The sequence below is a fragment of the Oryctolagus cuniculus genome, chromosome 1 (genome assembly GCF_051225735.1).
Source record: "Oryctolagus cuniculus isolate XC-2025 breed Fujian yellow rabbit chromosome 1, ASM5122573v1, whole genome shotgun sequence".
In the NCBI taxonomy this organism is placed as follows: Eukaryota; Metazoa; Chordata; class Mammalia; order Lagomorpha; family Leporidae; genus Oryctolagus; species Oryctolagus cuniculus.
The window spans coordinates 35,544,898-35,568,618 of NC_142867.1; the positions used below are offsets into that span (position 1 = coordinate 35,544,898).

The following is a 23,721-nucleotide window of genomic DNA, read 5'->3' on the forward strand; positions in this document are numbered from 1 at the left end:
CTAGGTTCTAATTGCACAGTAGAGTGACAATAGATAATACACTGTATATTTCGCTATTAAAAAATCCTGGAATACAGGATTTTGGATGCTTTGATTATAAAGAAATGTTAAATGCTTGAGAGGATAAATTTATTGACCCAGATTGCATCTGAAACAATATACACAGGTAATAAAACCAGAGATAAAACCACATAAATATGCACAATTTTTATGCCTATTAAATAATTTTTAATAAAAAAATGGTGCTATTGCACAATAAAGGTGCTAGTGCTATATATAAATGGTGCTGGCATCACTTGGTCAGCCATTGAAGTGTGTCTTGTTTAATAGGCTTGAGAAACCCTGTGGTCACAAATTACTCTACCAGGAGCATTTGCAGCAACATACAATTTCTCTCCTGGAAAATGCTCTGTGGCAAGTGGGTGGTATCACATTCAACTTCTTCAGATAAAACTGCAGCTGGGCCCAAGCTGACTTTGGTGATGATCCTTTTTGCCTAGGGTGCTGCAGATCTATCTGTCCCTAAGGCTGTCACCAAATGCCTAGGATATCGGTGCAAAGACGGAAGCTGGGCATTGGTTCAATTGCTGCTGGTGAGCCAGCAGTACCTGTTAGATCTCTAAACACTGGGCATCGCGGGAGGGAGGAGAATCCTTCCAGCTCTCTTCTGGGAAGTTCAGAGATGGCATCTGGCAGCAGCTTTCACATTTAGTTGAAACCATTGAATTTCACTTTCAGTTGAACTACTGAACTTTGTAATAGGAAAATTATCTAATCAAGGCTCTAGTTTTTGGTGATGATTAAAAATAGTAGCTCTGGAATGCTTAAGACTTCAACTTACTAAGCAGAGAAGTTCATAAAATATGCATTGAGAAGAGTCCTACTAATGAATGTATTGGTTGTAGCAGTCTTTCTCTGTAGAAACTGAACATCTGTATTTCCTATATACAAATATATTTGTGTACACATACACACACATGCACAAAAAAAGGAAGGTCTCAAGCTGAATATAGATGCCAGTGCTTACTGAATACTTTTGGCCATCTAAAAAACAAATAAAACCCTGGGCATGTTTGCATGTGAGTTGAATGCCCTAGCTAACAATTGCTCCCATAGCTGACCTTGTTTTCTATTGAGGGCACAGAGAAGCCACATTATTAAGCACACTGGGTCAACCTGAGGTTCATGTAACATCATTTTTCTTTCTATGGAGATGAAAAGGTCTTTAGCTCGATTGTTTTCTTTTTGTTCCTCACCGGGTAGGGGGTAACATGATTTTTGCATGACTACAGATCTGCTCTATAAATAAGCAGATTCAGTCTTTTGTTTTAAATGTAATCAGCAAGATTGCATTTGCATTGCTTGTAAGTGAATCACATAAGTGAAATTACATCGCCTGCATCTCATTTGGTATCATAAAATGTTATGGGATGCAGGCTGTTTTTCTCCAAGTAAAGTGTCTTGAGTTAGTATTAGGGTGCGTGTTTCATTTTCCTTTGTGATCAAATTTGTTGCATTCTGCAAAGCTAGGCTCATATTTTTACTTACGGTAGTTGCTAGAGAAATACTTGTTCGTGTCCTCCAGAATGAGCTCAGATATTGGTTCAGTAGGGGGTAAATGGGAGTTTTAAGTCTATCTCATGTCTTATAGCAAGTGATTGCTAATCACTTTCTGTCACTTGTGACAACTTCTGCTTACTAAGAGTAAATGCTATTCAGTGTTGCTTGGAAGTACAAAGCAATCTGAAGCTTTTCAGGCAGTTAGCTACAGAAAATGTTTTACATAATTTACAAAGTCTTTTTTTAGTGACTGTTATGAAATACATATCTTAATTAGCTCTTTGAAAGGGATCCTTAAGGCAGATGACTCAAAGTTGTTTTGAGGTTCCTCTACCAATTTCCTTGAAAGTAAATAGTGTAACACAACGATAATAATTGCCAACTTCAGAAATCAGTAATTTCAGTGACAAATGAGACTGTCTTATTTTGCAAATCACCTGCCCTCTCCACTGAGGTTTTCTTAATTCATGAATTTTTAAGATGGAAATAAAAAATGGTATAAGTTCTTAGATGACCTATTATAATGTGGTTACCCACAAAGCCTCTGTTTATTAACTACATTATTGACGAAAACCTACTAGGCAACAGGCAACTATAGCATTAATTACACACTTTGCTTAAATGTGAAAACTGTTTTCAAAAAGTAAAGGCATGCCTATTACAGCAGTACACCAACAGAGTGTAGGCACTTGATAACAAATGATGATCTGTGGATTTGGAGGCAGTATTAAAACATGCTTCACATGGACTAAACAATAGAGGGAAATGGAAAGAAATAAATGTAATGAATGGTAAATTAAAATACAAACGTAGGATTTTTTTTCTGGTATAAGATGTTATGCATTTTAAATCAAAAAAGGAAAGCTTTCTAAAATAGCTTATGATTTTTTTCAATAAGACTTAGAAAAGGATTTACAGTTTTGTGTTCTCATATTGTTTTTCAAATGCATCAAAAATATTTCTTGAGGAAGGAAATTGAGTGTAGTTTCTTTTTCAATTAGTGGAATTTTAGTTCAAGCATACCATACAAATGTAGAAATGTTCATGTTTACTGTTTAAGGCAGCAAATTTCTACAAAGCCAAATACTTGTGTGACTAGAATTGGGTATAGTTTTAAAGATCATTTTAGTTTGCAAAATAATGTCATGAAACATTAAAGATTATTGCCATCTATTATCAATTTTTATTAAAAATTATAATCACCTTTGTTACTGTTGCTTTCTAAAATTGGTTTACAAAGAAGGTGATTATGCACCTCGAGACCCCATGGCCTCCTGCTACGGCGGGCTCCTCCAGTGTGGCTACTGTCATTTTCATTTCAACTGCTCTCCAAGGCGTATTTCTCATGGGTAGTCGCTTAAGATACCCTGAAAGCTGCTCTCTGCAATTTGAAAAATTATCTGGATAATATTTCTAAATTGATGACCTTCCTGAGTTTAAACAATTTTTTTGTCTAGCTTTAAAGATATCTTTATTTTCTATTCTATTCATCACCATTTTCTCACAGAAAAAATTAACCATGCTTGTCCCACTTCAAATGAGCTGCTGCACTTTGAAACTAGATCCTTCTTTTGGCTGTAATTGTCCAAATGAGGAGCACCAGGTTTGCTAACTATTTGAAAAGAATTGGTTGTGACTATAAAGCATTTTTTGGCTTCAGTTTTTTCTTGTCAAATTTTGGTGTGTTACCAAGCTAGGAGAAAAGAAGGAGGAAGAGAGGGAGGAAGGCAGGGAGGGAGGGAGGGAAGAAGGCAGGGAGGGAGAGAGGGAGGAAGGCTAGGATAAAGAGGAAGGACAGATGGAGGGAAGAAGGGAGAGAGAGAAAGAAAAGAAACAGAAATAAAGGAAAAACAGAATTTACAAATTATCTATGAGCAAAGAAGCTATGAGTAGCTTAACTGTAGCTTTGGAGGAAACAGAAAAACATAGGATGATCCCCCATAGTTGAACCTAAGAACAAATGATTTTATTTGAAGTGTCATTATAAACTATGGAGTCAGTTTTTTATTTTCTTTTTAAAAAATGTATCAAATTAAATGATAATTTGCATACGTATATACATGTGTAGGTGTGTTGAGGTCTGTGTTCTGTTGGGTGTTGTTCTTACCTATTCTTCAGTATCAACGTTGCTGAGAACAGTTGTAAAAATTACCTCTTCTGGAGCTTGACATTGGAGCCAGTTCATGGGCATAGGAGAAAGCTCTCCATTTTCCAGCCACAGAAATCATATTCATGCATATCTTCCTAGCAAGGAAGTAGGATTCCAGATCAATATACTCAGAGAATAAAATTCATTCGTGAGTTCTTGCGTTGACTTTCTCAGTCTGTTCTCTAGAGCCTTTAGAGCTATCAGCTAAATGTCTTCTGTGACTGGATCCCTCATAGTTACAGCCGTGAATTCTCCTATACATAGTACTAGAGCAACTTCATACTTATGCACCAAAATAGTAGACTGACTACTGAAAAGCTGACGGTTAGCTCAACAGTTGATCCAAATGATTCATATTTTCATGGGAAATATGGTCTATAAGCAGAGAGTCTGAAACTGTTGCCATTCTGTTGTTAAGAGCACCATGATGGCTGATTAGAACTGTTTACTGTTTACTTACCAAACAGCGTCTCTTAAAACAAGGAAAACTAACCATAAGATAATAAAATAGGAAAATAACAGTTGTAATAGATTATTTGGCAATGATGAACATTTCCAAAGAACATGAATTATAGCTTTGTTTATTTATTATTTTACTTATTTGAGAAATAGAGCTCTCATCTGTGGGTTCACTGCCAAATGCCTAAAATAGTTGGGTCTGGGCCAGGCCAAAGCGAGAAGCCAGAAACCTGATCCAGATCTCTCACGGGGTGGCAGAGACCCAACCATTTGAGCCATCACTTGCTGCCTCCCGGGGTGTGCATTTTAGGAAGCTGGAATTGGAAGTGGAGCTGAGACTTGAATCCAGGCATTTCAAGATAAGATGTGAGCATCCCAGCCACATTGCTTGTAAGGCCGAATGTCCATTCTCTGTATCTCTGTTCATTTTACAATTTTGAAAGCTGGTCATTTGTCTTGAGCTAATAGCTGCTTTTGAGCTATAATCAGTGATAATATTGGTGAATTTCCAAAAGTATATTTGAATTAATATATTTTGTATTGTATAAAACTATACATTGCCTCCAAGAAAAAGTTTTAATTGGTACCTCTAGGTTTTACCCTTTTCTTATTGTTGTACCTTGGTTAAACACTGCTTTTGGGAAAACACTTCTCTTTCTTTCAGAACATCTTCTGCCTTCTGGACTGTAGGGTATGCAGCCCAAGGTAGAACAGGGAAGCTAGATTTAAAAAGACAAGTTATTCAGCACAAGGAAAAAAGTCACAGAGCTAATAATATAATAACAAGTATCATTTATTGTACCAAGTGCAAATTGCCTTAATACATTATTTTATTTCTCAGCGTAACCCTAGGAAGTAGGCTATTCCCATTTCTTTTTTATTTGAAAGGCAGAATCAGACACGCACACACAGAGATATCTTCAGTCTGTTTATTTACCTCCCAGATGCCTACAGTAGTTGGTGTGGAGCCAGGCCAAAGTCAGGGGCCAGGAATTCCAACTGGGACTCCCATGCATGCTGTAGTTACCATGTGGACTTGAGCCATCATCTGCTGCCTCCCAGGGTGTGTGTGCATAAGCAGGAAGCTGGATTGTAATAGGAGGTGGGATTGAGTCCCAGTCATTCCAAAATGGGATGCAGATGTCTCAAACTGCAGCCTAACCTGTTGTGCCACAAAGCCCACCTTGGTTATTCATATTTTGCAGATTAAAAAAACAAAGCTTCAGGCTGGTGCCGCGGCTCACTAGACTAATCCTCCGCCTTGCGGCGCCGGCACACCGGGTTCTAGTCTCGGTCGGGGCACCGGATTCTGTCCCGGTTGCCCCTCTTCCAAGCCAGCTCTCTGCTGTGGCCCGGGAGTGCAGTGGAGGATGGCCCAAGTGCTTGGGCCCTGCACCCTGCGGTGCGCCGGCTGTGGCGGCCATTGGAGGGTGAACCAACGGCAAAGGAAGACCTTTCTCTCTGTCTCTCTCTCTCACTGTCCACTCTGCCTGCCAAAAAAAAATAATAATAATAATAAAAATAAATAAATTAAAAAAAAAAAAAAGCTTCAGAGACCACCAGGGGTGACATGGGTTTCACAGCTTATCACTGACACCAAAGTTCGCATGAATCTATGGGTCTAGCTAGTTGTCAAGGAGGCAGTGATGGATCCATGGATATAAAAGCTTGGATTCTGGCACTTTTATTTTCCAAAACAGTGCTCATGATAAAATCATGTGGAGCTGAAGTCATGAAGAAACGAGGCAAATACAACCCAGAACCACAAACATATTTTTGGAATAGTTTCCACTGATTGGGACTCTGTAGCGCAGCATGGCCTAGGACGACTTCTTCTTCTTCTTCTTCTTCTTCTTTTTTTTTTTTTTTGTTTAAGGGAAAGAGTTTATTGGTGGGGGAAACCTGACAGACTGGAGGGAAAGAGTGAAGAAGGAAAGAGAGCATAAGAGAGAGAGAGTGCAAGAGAGAGAACGAGGGAGAGAGAGAGATCAAGAGACAGAGAAAGAGATCCAGAGAGCCACGTGTTCAGGAACAGGTCCTCTTAAAACTTTGCTAAGGGACGGGCAGGGAAGTAGGAGCAGTGAATCCCATTAGGATGGGGGTGGAGCTGACACCGGTGGTTGGGCCATGGGGTCACCTGCCTTCCAGTAATGGCGGGAGGGGGGGCGCTAGAGCCTAGGATGTTGTCCGAGATGTAGATCGCGTCATAGATAAGACTGTGCCATTTTACTAACATTCCCCCCCCCCCCTTTTTCTTTTTTTTTTATAAAGCAAGAGTTGTGTGGGATTACATTAGTCCCAAAAGTCCAGGAGGGGTAGAGGGATGATGATCTGTCTTTAGAGTTACTTCCTGCTGACATGGGGTAAGCAGGTACTCTCTACTGTCATGGGGCGATGTCTCAAGCCTCTGTCTCCTGGGTGGGAACTGAGTATATCCCTGTAGCAGCATTTGGTTGACCTCGCCTGGTTGGTGAAGGCCTTGGTTTGTTCTATTATCACCTCCTATAAACACTTAAACAGACATGGTAGTATAAAAGGGTGAGAATAACAACCAATGAGCCTAAGAGTGGCAGTAACCAAGTAATGAGATGATTTTATAGAGGAGAGAAATTTGGGGTGGGGGGGTGTCTCTGGATCCTTGTGAAGATTGTTTGATGGACATGATTTAAAGATGATCCCAACCAAGACTGTGCAAAAGGCCACTCATCTTTTGCAGGTAGAGGGATGTGTGGAGAAAATCTGAACAATTATACAACCTTAAGTGGGGGAGAGGACCATCAATATGCACAGGTCAGAGTAGAGCCATTGAAGTTAGAGTAGAGGCTATGAATGAGGCCCCAGGTGGGCTAGACAGGGTCTAGGATGACTTCTTTACACAGACAGCAACAGAGATATTGTGGAATTAGTTATTAGGAGGCTGGGGAACAGCATTGGGTAAAGCATATTGGATGGAGAATCCAGGGGTGTAGGCCTCAGTTCCCTCATCTATAAAATGAGCCTACTGCTGGTTAGAGCAAATAGTCTCCAAGGATCTGTGCATTTCAAGAATTCTAAGCATTTCAGCTGAAGTTACCTAGAATTCCTTGGGTTAGTTCCTGCTCTTTCCACTCAAAGGCTGCAGGGATTGGATGATAATGCAGGAGGTATTTCCATGGAGACACCACACTCTTGGACCAGAGGGAACACTCACGACTATTAACTTATCCAGCTAAATACCCAAAACTAAGTGGAAAAATTTAACACAGAAAAGCTTTTCTCAACCTCAAGTTATACTTGGGTACCTGTGGAAGAAAGGAAAATTCTCAAAGGACATGTTAAAAATAGAAGTATTAAATAAAGACGTAGAGCCTTGGCCCTGTGCTGACTGGAGTGAATAATCTGAGAGTCTGTGGGGATGTGTCAAGGATTTGTTGCTTTGATTGGCTCATAGATGTGAAGAAGGGTCTGAGAGATTCTATACTCGAGAGCTTCTGCTTGCAGCATTGCTGCGGATTCATACTTTGATATCAATATCTGAGTCTGATTGTCTTCTCTCTGAGATTTAAAGTAGGTACCTAAAACATTTCTTGTGTTAAAAATAAGTGAATTGATGTATCTTGATTTCACTGAAGCCAGCGAGTGGTAATGTTGCAGTGGTGTTTGGAGTAATTTGGCTTTCGAGTGGCATGAGTTATGTTTGAGTGACCAGTTCAGAGACCCTGGACAGAAATAGTTTCTATTGGGAAGAAGACAATTCTAACATTAAAAAATAACTTTTGGTTGAGGAAAGCTATTAGTCTTGTGGGGTAAGTTACATAGATGAGAATTTGAGAATTCTGCTTCTGTGCACAGTAGTAAAATGGGTGAAACAGCAACAGCTAAGAGATTACCTGCGGACAAGGCAGAGAGAGAAAAGCAGAATTTATTTGAGTTAGAAACCTTCTGCTGAAGTGTTTGGGGTGGCGGGGGAGAGTTTCCAATAGAGGAAGATCCTAAGGGGCTGGGGTAGTGGGGTTTTTAAGCACAATTTGGGGAAAAAGCTATCAATCAGTACAAGACAGGGACAAACCCACAAAAGACCTGGTTTGTAATCTTACCCTATCTGGCTTGCTTACAATGAAACAAAAAGGCTATCAGAAGGATGGGATAGGTAACTTGTTTTACAGTAAACTGGGAGTTCAGAAGGGTGGAGTCACCACTCTTCTAGTCTCATGATAAGATTGGAGGCTCCCAAGGAATAGGGCAGGAACTTTCAACAATTACTAAAGATGACTTTTGGGGGAAGCAAGCATTTTGCAACCCTCAGTTTCCAGCAGGACCCACCTAACTGCCTGTTACGTCTGATCCTCACAGCGGCACCCAGGAAACGGCAGAGACGGTAGTTAAGACCAGCCATGCCGGGGAATCCTGGAACCTGTCTCTGCATTTGGACAGCTGTCAGTCTGGAAAGGATAAGAGCTTGCCTGGCTGTGCGGATCTCTGTTCTATCAAACTGGGGACAGGGAGGCCAGCAGATGCTACTTGGCTTAAGTGAAGGCCGCAGTGGGGTTCTTCTAACCCAAAGAGAGTAGAGTAGCAAGTGGCAGGCCTTGGATGGGTCGTCTGGAGTATCAAGGCAGAAACTTTAAAGTATGAGAATACTTTAAAAAGTGGAAACAGTAGGTAAGTTTATTTTAGTACAAAAATGCTTGAAATCCATGCATAGTTTTTTTTTTCATAATAGGCATTTTCCATGAACTTTTTGAAGACCTGTAGTAGGATCCTTAGCTTAAAGGAACAGGGCAAAGACACATTGGTTGCAGACTCTGGAATTTTGGTATGATATCAAAAATTTGTAACAGGAAGGCGGCAGAGACCCTGTTTTCTAGAATAGAGGTTCTAGAAAGCAGAAGGAAATGTCAAATGACTTCTCACTGGGTGCTTGAGGCCTGAGTTAGGGTTTTCCGAATACTACTTGAAGTCAGGGGCCTTGTCTTGCACTGAGCTGAGCCGTGGACATAAGGCTGCCTTGGCTGTGGTAGATCACTGGCATGGGGGCAGAGAACCCCACTCTGCAATTGAAGGAAATTCACTGAGTCCCTGAGGGTGTCTAAATTGGGCAGGCTGCCTCAAGACAAACCAACGGGTCCATGAAGGAGGTGCTTTTTCTCTCCGGTCCCTACTTGCTCATAAAGTTAACAGAAAGAAACAGTAGTCCTAATTCCTTAATCTCTAGGTTCTTGACCTTATGTTTATGATTATTTATGTTTGCACAGTCTGACTCTCCGAAAGCTTCCTTCTTCTTGGATTACACACTTGTGCTACTGTCATCAATGAGATGGCGCTTGTAGTTGTAGACACAATATTTAATACTTAAAAAGCCCTTTGAACTGGCTGTTTAGCCCTCTTTCATGAGGCTTGGATCAGAATTCAGGCCAGCTTTTCCGTGACAAAGCTTATTCTTTTCCATTGGGCCATCTTGACTTTGAAATTTCTCTTTCTCAATATTTTTTTTTTTAAAGTGATGATAAAGTTTCAAAATTCTGGCCAAGATACCTAGAAATTCATAAATGCTGTCTTCTCTGCTTAACCTTGTTTCTTAAGACTACACCACAATCCCTAAATTGAAATTTAGATCTTAACCTGGTGGTCCTGCATGAGCATGAAGATTCTGAATGAACCCTGATAATTGTCCTTTCTGACTTTAAGGTAACGTTCTGTGACCATAAGCAACATCTACATTTTTTCCTACCTAACCCTTGCCCTTTCTATTTTTTTTCCTGAAAGAAAATATAATGAACATGATACATTACTTTAAAAGTAGGTTTTATAGTGCAGTTGATGGCAAATGGTGGTGATGGAACAGTGAATTTGGGAAATAAACTTTGTAGGGGAAGAGGAGAAAAGAACGTATTCAATATCTCTACTCTTGGTTTGCATTGGAACAGTGACTGCAAAGGTGGGAGGTGTTTTTGCTCTTCCCTGCGCTCACTGTGGGTGGCCAGGGCTGTAGAGAACATTATTTTATTTATCTTAGAGGAGTTGTTGTAATTGTTGACCAGAACGGCTGGCATTTGGGGCTCACACATCACCGGAGTCATGGTCTGTTGGCATTTGAAGAGTAGGACCCATGCTGTTTCTCATCTACAGTGAGAAGTTCTGTATAGTTCCCCAAATGGCCCAGTTCAGGACCATAGGCAGCCCCCATTGTTAGGGCTGTGCATCTAAAAAACTTGTCTGGCCTGACGGCTTAAAAGTCTTAATGGGGAGTTCCGCAAAGGGAAGCAGTTATAGAAATTATGACAAAACTAACTCATGAAATATCCTGCAGCCAGTGAAACTCCATAGAGAGTCCATGGTGACATTGAAAATGCTTAAGCCATTATAATGGCATAAGTGAAGCATATATATATATATATATAATTAAAATAATTAAAAAACAGAATATAGCATTTTGAATGCAGAGTGATCTCAGTTATATTAATCCAAAGCAGAAAGTGGAAAGTGAGAAGATACCAAAATATTACTAATAGCTGTTTTATCTTTCTTTGCTATCTATCTGTGTGCTCTCAATTTTACTAAAGTTAATTATCCCTAACTTTCTTATGTATATATTTTGTAATCAGAGGGGAATAAGGGTTTTTTTTTTTTTTTTGCAGAAAAAATAGTTTCTTCTACTTTTGGGAAACTCCTTTGTGGATCAGGGAAATTCACTTGTCTCTTGCCATCCTGGTTTCTTGGATGACTCCTGTTCAACTGAATTTACACATTACATTTTATAAAATAACACCTACTTGATGCCAGCACTGAGGTGACGTAGAAGACTTGACAGCTTTAATAGTACCAGGTGAACGATAATTTTAAGAGGTGGAGTTGACTTATGGGTCACAAAGTGCCATGTGCTTTCCCAGGTCAGGTGCTGGGTGCTTTATTATCTGTTTGTGTGAGACCTGCATTCAGAACACTTCATCAGTGAGAATTTTCATATTTTGTCGACCCAGTGAAATTAGGGCAGACCTGAGAAATTTTGCAGACACAGAAATAACAAAAAAAAGCAGCAACAGTTAGAATAGCTGTTGGCCCTTTACGCTGTGTTAGTGCAATCTCAGTCTCCCCCAGAAACACCCTTATAAAGGAGTCTTACAGTTTATATAAACATGAGAAAACTAAAGTAGGAGATTTATTGACTTGCCCGTATTCCAGAGGTTGTCATTTTGGGTATTTGGGATTTAAATCTATGTTGTTGGTCTCCAGAACTTGCTATGCTCATAAAGTTTTCTAGGGAGTCTAGTAAAGTTCCTGCAGGAATTTATATTAAACCATCTGTTTTTCTTTTAAATGAAATAAGAGACAGAAGCAAATGATATTTGGAGCAGTAAAAACACCTGACAAAAGATAGCACTTTCAAGTTTTGAGTATTTTCTTTTTGACAAAAGTGAAGTGGACAAAACTGGGCTTTCGGAAGTTTCTGAGATACCTAAAAGTGTAGAAAACTTGTATTTCTTCAACTTAGCATTGAGTTTGCATAGGAGAGTGTTGGGTTTTCAGGTAGTATAATAGCTAGTAAGTCAGGGAGTCCGACAGGCTGCCTTTGTAATTAAGGCCTCACCATTTACAGTGTTTCTGACTCTGGGGAAATCATTTCACCTCATAAGCCCAGTATTTCTCATCTGTAAGATGGGATCAATAATATCTACCTTATTAGGAGTCTTGCAAGGAGTATGTGAGGTAATGTTCATAAAGTACTTGACACAGTGCCTGACTCATGGCACTAGCGTTCACCGATGGTGGGGATTATTATTACTGGGAGTGGGGAGGCCTGCAGCCTGGGTCTAGTTGTGCTACTACCATTGACCATGAGCAAGTCACTCAACCCCTCTGGATCATAGACTCTAAAGGGAATAACGGGAGTGTTATTGTAAGCTGAGGATGAAATGCAATTGTATATGCAGCAGTTTTTTGAACATGTATGAAGGCCTTTACTAATGTACCTGATACAGATGGAAGGGCTCAGGCGGCAGGCCAGAGTCAACTAGGGGCTCCCCAAGAGGAATGCGGCTTGCATAGAACTAGGTGAATGAGTGACACTCAGTGCTGTGTGGGGAAAAGCTTTCACCCAGAAACTAGGGTGCTGCTCACAAACGTTCCTGATTTGAGGCCTCTCGTCAAGAAAGGGCCAGCTCTGACCTGGACGTGGTGGAGAATCTAATGGCTACTTTTCCAGACTGTGTGCTTTCTGGTTAATAAGTCTGTCTGGGGTTTACTCAGAGGTTAGAAAGAGCCCATTTCCTCAGCCCTGTAAGCTGTGGAATCATCGAGGGTCGGGTGTGTGTGTGTGTGTGTGTGTGAACTTGTCCATACCCTAAGGCCAAGTGCTTATAAAAATTATCTGCATCCTAAATTGCCACTAGTGCTTAGTAAAGTTTGGCTCTGGCAAACTCCCATCAGAATTCCTGGCTACACTCACATCCTCTCTGCAGAACTATAATGGGAGGGCTGACCAGCTCTGGGTCCTGTACAAACATTTAACAGTCAGGGCAAATGAAGAGAAATTATATTCTAGTCCCGCTGCACGTACTCAGATGGATTCAAGATTCTCAACATGTTTCCTTACCAAAGGGGTGGGAAAGGCAGAATAATTTCTTTGGAACCGAAGGCTGATTTGTAGTTTTGTAGTTGGGGGCTATAAATCTTTTCGGTGACTGTTTCTCAGGCCACCATTCACTCCAGATTCTTACAGGAATCATGGTGTCTCCACAGAACAGTGCCAGCTCCAGTGCTAATCAAATTTAATCTATCAGCCAGAACTACTTTCCTACAGTGGACATCTGGGGGCATTGCTTATTAAAATGTTGAGTCTTTAGCACTCTTTAGAGCAAATCTGAAGGCTTGGTTGAGACTGTCTTTTTATTATTATTTTTATTTTTAAAGAGCAAGTTAATATGGAAGTGAGAAGGGGGCTAATTTGAACTTAACGTGCCCCCTTGGCTACCCCTCCCCAAAAGATGATTTAAAAACAGGCAGTGAGCCAGAGAATTTCCAAGGCTAACTTTCTCACGTGGAAGAGAAAAATTATTGCAGTGCCCTTTAGCTAAGTACACTCACTTCAGCGTTTATGGATAGTGGCAGTCACGTGTTCACCTCTTGGTGAGGAAGAGAGCTTGAAACAATCACACGGCCAAACCTCTGGGGGCTGGGGCTGGAATGATATCTGATAGTAGGGCACAGGGAGTACCTGTAAGGCTTTTGTGTGTGTTTTAATTAAAAAAAAAAACACCTTTTTTTTTTAATAGGAAAAGGCTTTTCAAGGAAGTTATCTTCCTGCCAAAAAGTCAAAGTGGACTAACCTCCTTTTCATCCTTTCCCTCATTGCTGTAGCAGAGAGAGAGACAGCTGACATTCCTGAGTCTTAGCAGACCTGGAAGCTTGTACAATAGGCCATGATACAAAATGCACGCTGAACAAGAGTGGGTCTTCTGCAGTGTGGCATTCACACGAGTGCAGGCAGGAGTGAAAAGGAGCCAACAGAATTATGTAAATCTTGTGGATAAAGACTTTCTAGTAAACTTTCAGCAAATGTTGACACAGAACTGAGATTTATTTGAAGTTTATTCCCTTATCGAAAGTATCCAGGACTGCTCACTTTGGCAGCACATGTGCTAAAACTGGAACGAAACAGTGAAGATTAGCATGAGCCCTGTGTGAGGATGACACACAAAGTTGTAAAACATTCCTTGGTTATCACTGTACCCCATAAAAATGTACAAGCATTACATGTTAATCAAAAAATTTACTAAGAAGTGTTCACAAAATGAACTAATTTGAAGTAGAACCTATGGAATTTTGATGTGAGACCAATAATATAGAAATGACAAATAACCAGGTACAGAAGGAAAGTGGGTTTGTTCAGGACGAGAACTTGTTTATAACTGGATCTGTGTATGTTTTTTCACCTATGGATAGGAAATTGTGTGTGTGTGTGTGTGTGTGTGTGGTACACACTGAATATTAAGTTACTGTTAATGGTGGATTGTATAAAGTTTGGTCTATATAATATGTGATCTGTACTTTGGGTTCATTCATCCTTGGCTAATACATGTTTTGCTGTTTATAAAGTTTGGAATAAAACAACTACTTGTTCTTGAAGGGTACCTGAACCAGGTAAATGGATCACTGTCGTCTGATGTTCCGATGTCCAGAGTTTGTGAAAACTGGTACTACCTGGAGCATGCATTCCTACTTGGTTTTAGTCATCCACAATACTACTGTGAAGGAGAAAAGAAACAGAAGCTTTAGCAAATTTAGGAAAATTTAGATCAGCTTACAAATGCATTGTTTTCTGGGGAATTACCATCTTTGTAAATTTGGTACTGTGACTCACCTCTTCCTGTACCGCTTCTCAAAATTTAGAAACTGGTCCTCTTCTGTTGAGTGGGTTCTGAGAACCCTGGTTCTATGCTTGGTGAACTGCTAGACTTTCAAGGCCCAGGTAGAGTGCGGCATTTTTTTAAGAAAACTTTTATTTAATAAATATAAATTTTGTAGGTACAGCTTTTGGAATATAGTGGTTCTTCCCCCCATACCTGCCCTCCTACCACCACTCCCATCCCACCTCCTACTCCTTCTCCCATCATTAAGATTCATTTTTAATTATATATAGAAGATCTTTATATACAGAAGATCAACTGTATACTAAGCAGATTTCAACAGTTTGGACCCACATAGACACACAAATTATAACGTACTGTTTGAAACAAATTTTACCATTAAGTCTCATAGTACAACTCATTAAGGACAGAGATCCTACATATGGAGCAAGTGCACAGTGACTCCTGTTGTTGATTTAACAATTGACACTTATTTATGACGTCAGTGATCACCCAGGCTCTTGTCATGAGCTTCCAAGGCTATGGAAGCCTTTTGAGTCCACAAACTCTGACATTATTTAGACAGGGCCATAATCAAAGTGGAAGTTCTCTTCTCCCTTCAGAGAAAGGTACCTCCTTCTTTGATGGCCCATTCTTTCTGCTGGGATCTCACTCACAGAGATCTGTCATGTAGGCCATTTTTTGCCAGATGTCTTGGCTTTCCCTGCTTGAAATGCTCTCATGGGCTTTTTAGCTGGATCCAAATGCCTTAAGGGCTGATTCTGAGGCCGGAGTGCTGTTTGGGGCATTTGTCATTCTATGAGTCTGCTATGTGGCCTGCTTCCCATGTTGGATTATTCTCTCCTTTTTAATTCTATGCATTTTTAAAAAAGATTTACTTATTTATTTGAAAGTCAGAGTTACACAGAGAGAGAAGGAGAGGCAGAGAGAGAGAGGTCTTCCATCCACTGGTTTACTTCCCAATTGGCTGCAACAGCTGGAGCTGCGCCAATCTGAAGCCAGGAGCCAGGAGCATCTCCTGAGTCTCCCATGTGGGTGCAGGGTCCCAAGGACTTGGGCCATCTTCTACTGCTTCCCAGGCCATAGCAGAGAGCTGGATCGGAAGTGGAGCAGCTGGGCCTCAAACTGATGTCCATATGGGATGCTAGCACTGCAGGCGCCAGCTTAACCAGCTATGCCACTGTGCCAGCCACCTCCATATATTGTTATTAGTAGACACTTGGTCTTGTTTATGTGATCCTTTTGGCACTTATTCCTATCTTTATGATCAGTTATGTGCTTAAAATTATCACTTTAACTAGTCAGATGGCATTGGTACCTGCCAACTTAATGGGATTCAGAGACCCATGGCAACTTTTTAGCTTTACCCTTAGAGGTAAGTCTGAGGGAATGTATGCTGAACTGTACATCTCCTGTCTCTCATTCCCACTCTTATTTTTTACAGGGATCAATTTTCCATTGGATTTAAACACCTAATAATAAATCTGTGTTAAGTAAAGAGTTCAACCAATGGTATTAAGTAGAAAAAGAAATAGTAAATAGAATCAAATAGTAAGGTGTTCCTCGACAGTAAGGACAAAGGCTGATCAAGTCATTGCTTCTCAGTGTCAATTTCACTTCTACAGGTTTCCTTTTAGGTGCTCAGTTGTCACAGATCAGGGAGAAAATATATTTGTCCCTTTGGGACTGGCTTATTTCACTCAGCATGACATTTTCCAGATTCCTCCATTTTGTTGCAAATGACTGGATTTCATTTTTTTTACTGCTATGTAGTACTCCATGGAGTACATATCTTATAATTTCTTTATCCAGTCTTCCATTGATGGGCATTTAGGTACATTCCATGTCTTAGCTATTGTGCATTGAGCTGCAATAAACATGGGGGTGCAGACAGCTCTTTTATTTACTGATTTTATTTCCCTTGGGTAAATTCCCAGGAGAGGGATGGCTGGGTCATATGGTAGGGCTATATTCAGATTTCTGAGGTATCTCCAAACTGTCTTCCATAGTGGTTTACCAGTTTGCATTTCCACCAACAGTGGATTAGGGTACCTTTTTCCCCACATCCTCACCAGCATTTGTTGTTTGTTGATTTCTGTATGAAAGCCATTATAGCCGGGGTAAGCTGAAAACTCATTGTGGTTTTGTTTTGCATTTCCCTGATGGCTAGTGATCCTGAACAATTTTTCATGTGTCTGTTGGCCATTTGGATTTCCTCTTTTGAAAAATGTCTGTTAAAGTCCTTGGCCCATCTCTTAAGTGGGTTATTTGTTTTGTTGTTATAGAGTTTCTTGATCTCTTTGTAGATTCTGTTTATTAATCCTTTATCAGTTGTATAGTTTGCAAATAATTTCTCCCATTCCGTCAGTTGAGTGCATCGCTCTTTTGTGACGACCTCCCCATCCCCAAGCAGAGCTAAATCCTCACAGATGAGAAATTCGATAATGACAACTCACACTTAACTGAACACTTGATATGCATTAGGACCTTTTCAAAGGTATTTTAGTCTATTTTATATTGCCACAACAGACTACTGCAGACTGAATAATTTACAAAGAAAAACTATTTATCATACATTTGAGGCTGGTAAGCCCATCATCAATGAGCAGGCATCTGGTAAGGCCCTTCTTGCTTTGTCATCCTGTGGTGGAAGCCAACAGGGTAAGAGAGAACAAGAAAGGGATGAATTTTGTTTTTGTCTTTAATAACAAACACACTTTTTTTTTTTAATTTGATAGGTATAGTTATAGAAAGTGAGAAAGACAGAGAGAAAGGTCCTATCTGTTGGTTCACTCCCCAAATGGCTTCCATGGCACTGTGCCGATCCGAAGCCAGGAGCCAGGTGCTTCTTCCTGGTCTCCCATGCAGGTGCAGGGCCCAAGCACTTGGGCCATCCTCCACTGCCTTCCCGGACCACAGCAGAGAGCTGGACTGGAAAAGGAGCAACCGGGACTGGAACCTGGTGCCCGTATGGGATACTGGCACCTCAGGCAGAGGATTAACCAAGTGAGCCACGGCGCCGGCCCCACAAACACACTCTTGATGATAACAAATCCAGTGTTGTGATAGTGATAATAATCCATTAATGGAAGCAGAGCCCTCACAACCTCATCATCTCTTAAATGCTCTACCTCTCAACACTGTTGCATTGGGAATTAACTTTCCAGCACATGAATCTTGGGAGATACAGTGCAATACTAACAATAACTATCAACCTTATGGAGCAAGTACTATTATCAGCCCCAGGTTACAGATGAGATCACTAAAGCTTAGAGAGGTTTAATAACTTGCCCAGGGTCTCATAACCATGTCTTGTTAGTTTCTAAAGTGACCTAAATGTGGTGGTATCTTAATCACTTTGTTCTTTGTCAGTATATGTGTATATTCTTTGTCAGTATATGTGTATATTCATTGAATCACATTGATTATACTTTGGTTTGTGTGCTGTCCCAGATGAAAATGTGAGGCTCCAGAAATACAATGGCATCGTGATCACCTCCGTAACAATGAGGTTTTTTACAATCTTGACTTTCATACAGATACAAAATGAACACTGTCCAAAATATTCTTAGCTAATTAATGAATGAGGGAGCTGAGGAAGCTATGGGAAGTTCACAGGAGACCCATGAGTGGTTGTGGGATAAAGAAATGTTGAAATAAATTTACAAGTGGACACAAAACTGGAGCAGGAATCCCTTGATATGCCACTGAAGATAGTTTATTGACATCTGTAGACAAGACTTGTTTACATGCTTTTAGTTATCCACAAGTTACAGACTTATAAAGTAGCCCAGTTACTAAAGCCTGTCTCCTTAAGAGATTGGCTAATCCCCAGAAGCTCCAGCATTACATCAAAAGGTTGCTATTCCAAGGTGTTAAATTTTTTGCCTGTATCCCAAGAAACAGCATTTCATAGCAAACAATATATGGTTGTGGATCAGACAGACCAGGACACCCAAACTCCCTCCCAGGCTTAATGAGTGTGCCTAAGTTAAGTTTGGAGAATACAGGAAAGCACATGTACACATACAAAAGCATCACATGGAGACCTTGAGAGAATCAATGTAAGGATATCAGAGTACCCTGGGCTCCTAGTATGTATACACTGCTGCAGAGCAGGCGTCATTATTAGTAAATAGAGCATCTATAAATAGAGCTAACGTATGGTTACTTTTGTAGCAAATGTTTGCTGAGTGACTAAATGAAGAATGGAGAAACTTTTTTCGTAGAGGAGTTTGAACAGGCTACCCCAGAATATGCCACTTTGGTATATTGATTATTTTGAGCTGAGGCAGTTAAAAATAGCAAATGCTGGAAGAGGTTTTTCTGAACCCCCGTTATCTGCTTAAAGACCATCCCTCCAAAAGGAATTCTGTTGTCATCAGTCTGTTCCCTGGGATTTTCGTTAACCAGGAAAGACTGATTCTTATCACAAGACAGGAGACTACAAGTCGACAACACTCCAAAAAAAAAACTTTGTCACAAACTATTATGTCTCCCATCGGTTCTTCTAAGAGCTCATTCATCTCTCCTAAAATCATGTAGTCTTCTAGGTTGCCTATATTCCCATCTCCCTTTCCCCTAGAAAAATGGCATGTAAACTCCCAAGCTTACCACTTTTTCAGTATTCACTTTTTCCACCATGACCTACACTTCGAATGTCCAAATAGTAATTATTTTAGGCTTTGTAGGATATATGGTTTTCGGTGCAGCTATAAACGCTGCTGTTATACTTGAAAACAGCCTTAGAAAATATTTAAACAAATGAGGGTGGTTGTGTTCAGCACAACATTACAAAAGCAAACACTGGGCCAGATTTTCCTGTGATCTGAGATTTGCTGAGTCCTGGACTAAATGAATAAAATGGGTCATTCAGAAGCTTAAGGAGGAGGATGAACTACCTATCATACCTGTTGGAAGACCTTGCCAGTGGCACTCAGTGGGAACTTGGGGAGAATTTGGCCAGTGTTAATGGGAAGGTGTAACACAACATTGTATATAGTATTTTCCTTTGTAATTTGTTTGAAGTAAATTGACAACTGAATTACTGTCAGACATAAATTTTATTCTCTTCTCAGCTACATCATAGCTTGGTGATCTTGGGCAGGTAGCTGCTCATGTCTAACTTGAACACAACCACCCTGAAATAATCATGGGAAAAACAAATTATGAAATGACTCTATCAAGGTAGTAAGTATTTATTTCCAGGAAGGGAAGAAAGTATCTTTGGTGGGTTTTTCACATATGTGGGCCCAGGTAATTTTTATGGCTGATTGGTGCACTAGCTATTTTAGCCAGGGAGAAAGATATTGGGTAGGATAGTTTTTTATTGTCATGAAACAATCTCCAGAAAAACAAGCACTAAGTCTGAAAGTTATTGTATTAGGTTGATTTTGATAAGTCAATAAATACCATCATGTTAAGTAGTCTTATAGACAAGCATTTAGATTGAAATGTACTTCCCTGATATCCCATTTTCAACACAAAATACCTGGTTTTGCTTTAGATGTGAATGATTCTTTGCAAGTCTATCAACTCAACCTGAAGTTGAAAAAAAAAATAAAAAGAAATACAGACCATTAAAACCCAACTGAAATGCAAGCACTTTAAAGAAGGACCATTAGCCAGGCAAATATGAAGTTACCTGCGCTTCTGATAAGCACAATTAACTAAACAATGCAGCCCATTAGCAACTACTTGTGAGACATTAAGCCTTGGAAAACTTGGCTTTGATGAGAAAGATAGAGAAAGCCACAACTCCCTCTCATTTGAACAGTTTTAATAATAAAAAAAGTCTCATAGATGATCAGTTAGAGCCAGCACTTTTTGTGAACCATCACCCCCACACACACACATACACACACACACAGAATTTTAAAAAAATAGCAAGTGCCTGTGATGGCCTTTAATGTTCTTTCTACTAGTCAGAGTTAAAACAGGTTTGAGGTATGCCCAGGTTTGAAATTGATCCATATTTTTTTAATTTGTAACTGTTATTATTGATTTTTTTTAAAAAATTATTTATTTGAGAGGCAGAGTTACCGAAAAAGGGAGAAACACAGAGAGAGGTTTTCCATCCACTGGTTTACTCCCCAAATGGCCAAAATGGCTGGAGCTTCTTCCACGTCTCTCACACAGTTGTAGGGGCCCAAGCACTTGGCCATCTTTCACTGCTTTCCCACTCCATTAGCAGAGAGCTGGATCAGAAGTGGAGCAGCTGGGACTCAAACCAGTGTTCATATGGGATGCCGGCGCTGCAGGCTGAGGCTTAACCTACTATGCCACAGTGCCGGTCCCCATTACTGGTTTTAAATCTGTGTCTCAGCATAAGGACAAATCTGCTCTTAGATCTGTGTATGTTTGTGGTGGACGAGGACAGTGAAGGAGGATAAACTGAGAATAAGAGCAGATGCTAAGGCCGGCGCCGCGGCTCAATAGGCTAATCCTCCGCCTAGCGGCGCCGGCACACCGGGTTCTAGTCCCGGTCGGGGCACCGGATTCTGTCCCGGTTGCCCCTCTTCCAGGCCAGCTCTCTGCTGTGGCCAGGGAGTGCAGTGGAGGATGGCCCAGGTGCTTGGGCCCTGCACCCCATGGGAGACCAGGATAAGTACCTGGCTCCTGCCATCGGATCAGCGCGGTGCGCTGGCCGCAGCGCGCCAGCCGCGGCAGCCATTGGAGGGTGAACCAACGGCAAAAGGAAGACCTTTCTCTCTGTCTCTCTCTCTCACTGTCCACTCTGCCTGTCAAAAAAAAAAAAAAAAAAAAAAAAAAAAAAAAAAAAGCAGATGCTAAGCTGATAAAAGCTACCGTCCAGCTCTGTGCATTTGCCGTATTGCTTCTTCTGAGTCTGAGTTGACTGGTATTGCCGTGAGTTAATTTGGGCCAAAATGAGTATCTCAGGCTCTTGCCTTTTACTTAGAGAAGAATTCTAAGCATAGACGCAAATGGCATGCGGCATGGTAAGGTTTATTTAGAAAGTGAGAAGAAAGAACACACAGGTGCACTAGGGCATCATTGAGGGAGAGTGGGCCAGGAAAGGTAGAACGGGGAGTTTCATACCCTGCTCTGCACGTCCTGGATCCACGAGGTGAGGAGAGAGAAATAGCACCCTCCCCTTCCCCAGACTTCTTGGTAACTTTGAAGAGTGGCTACATAGTACTGCCCCCAGGTCCCAGGTGAGGGGAGGTTCATCTTGGGGAGGGGTCATCTGATTAATGATAGGATTACATGGGGTGGGATAGGTGTGGCCTCCAGCCCATAAACTTAATCTGTCTCTTAATCTGTCTCCCACATCATTCCCCTCTCAGAGATTTCTGACCCTTAATCTTAAGGGGATGCTGAGGGATGTAGACTCATCGTCTCTTCTGTATCTCCTTCCTGCTGATCATGGACACAGCCCCTGCCTGTCTTGGGTCTAGAAATCTTTTCCTATCTCATCTATTGAATCTGTTTCATGAGCTGGAGAATTTTTAGTCACCACCAATGGCTGTGCTCCCCACATGGTCAGAAGTTGTTGAATTCTGAAACATACAAGTTTTATCAGTATGATAAAACTGGAACAAAACAAATTGCCAGTGGAGTGCCCTTTAAGATGGAAAGAATATATAAGAATGTATTTTATAGATTCCTAGATAGTTGGTGAGGATAGGCTGTCCTTGTGCAGGTTGTAAAACCATTTAGCCTGAATGTAGAGATTTTTACTGTCTCTTTCAGCAAATATACTACTGTTAGAGTAAAGGTGGCAGATCCCTCTAATCACTGCATGTATTCCTCTTGTTCTATCAGTATATATTCCAAGGCCTGTCGATTATCCATAACTACCTTCGACAGAGTATCCATAGACATAAGTACTTGCTGTAACAGTTGGCCTGAAGTGTAAGCCAGATTGCCTAAAGCAATGGTCAGGTTTTTTTACATCAGCTTCATGTGGCACACCAGGATCTTCCAGTATTATAATAGAAGAACCCACTAAGGAGTTTTCCTGCCAATAACAGCTCCCAAAAAGAATCAAAAGAAGCGGTAGGTACAACACATCTACCTTAATGGGTTGAGCCTTGATGTGACAAAACCAAAAGATTTACTTATATTTTTTGCTTTTTGAAGAAGTATTTGAGATCTTCAGTTGGCTCACAGGAGTAAGCAAGCAGATTTATGTTTCAAGTGTACCTGCAAAGACTCAGGAAGAAGTTTAATCCTTGACAAGTATACCCTGCTTGGGATGCCCTCTGATTTCACTGAGGTAGGCGTGCTCAGTAGCGCCTGGTAGGGTCCCTTCCATTTAGGCTGCAACTGGTCTGAAGAGGATCCTTCCTTCCAAGGTTTTAATAAAACTAAATCTCCTGGGGAAATCGGCTGCTCAAGGAGTCTTAGGGTATGGCACTGGGAGAACTTTATTACCATATTCCATCAGAGCCTTCTCTACCTGGCCTGAATTGATAGTATACTTTTATCTGATCTTGAATCTCTGAATCAAAGAGGATGTCAGAGGTAAGGAAGGACTGTCCATATATCATCTCATATGGGCTAAGCTTTAAGGCAGTCTTGAGTGTTATTCTCATCCTGAGGAGGGCAATAGGCAATAGTTTAAGCCACATTTCTGAGGTCTCTTGGCAAAGCTTAGCTAGAAGTTTCTTAAGATTATGATTACCCAATGACTGAGGTCTCCAAGAGGCTTGTAGGTGGTAAGAAACTCCCAGGCAGTAGTTACCTCTTGAGTTATTTTAGATACAAATGAAGGTCCATTGTCACTCTGAAGTGACTGTGGGAGTCCAAAGCATGGCACAACATCCTTCAGCAAGGCGTTGGATACCTCTTGTGCCTTTTCTGTTTGAGTTGGAGAATTTTCTATCTATCTTGTGAGAGTATCAATAAAAACTAGAAGACATTTGTAATTATTTGTAGGAGGCATGTTAGTAAAGTCAATCTACCAATCAGCCGCTCCTGAAGGTTCCAGTACTGCCTGAAGTTGAGCTAGTATCTCCTTTCCATATTTAATGGGGGAATTCCTTGCAGTCAATAAGCTTCTTTCTCTCCAAATTGCTGCGTGTGCATGTAACACAAGGAAAGTATATTTGGAATCTGTAAATATATTAACTCTGGCCTTTTCATAATCACAAGGCTCTAGTTAGTGCAGTAAGTTCAGCCTTTTGAGCTGAAGTATTACTTGGCAGTGCTTGAGCTTCTGTTACCTGGGTAAGATCCACTGTA

The 23,721-nt window shown here is 40.7% G+C and overlaps 1 protein-coding gene and 1 non-coding gene across 11 annotated transcripts in view; both read left to right on the forward strand.

The window, feature by feature from the left end:
• Positions 1–23,721, forward strand: part of MPPED2 (metallophosphoesterase domain containing 2) — a 195,735-nt gene that overhangs the window by 22,986 nt on the left and 149,028 nt on the right. The gene's annotated exons all lie outside the window — the stretch shown is intronic.
• LOC127485023 (U6 spliceosomal RNA) lies at positions 13,762–13,868 on the forward strand. Its single transcript, XR_007912232.2, has one exon. It is a non-coding gene; the product is annotated as a U6 spliceosomal RNA (small nuclear RNA).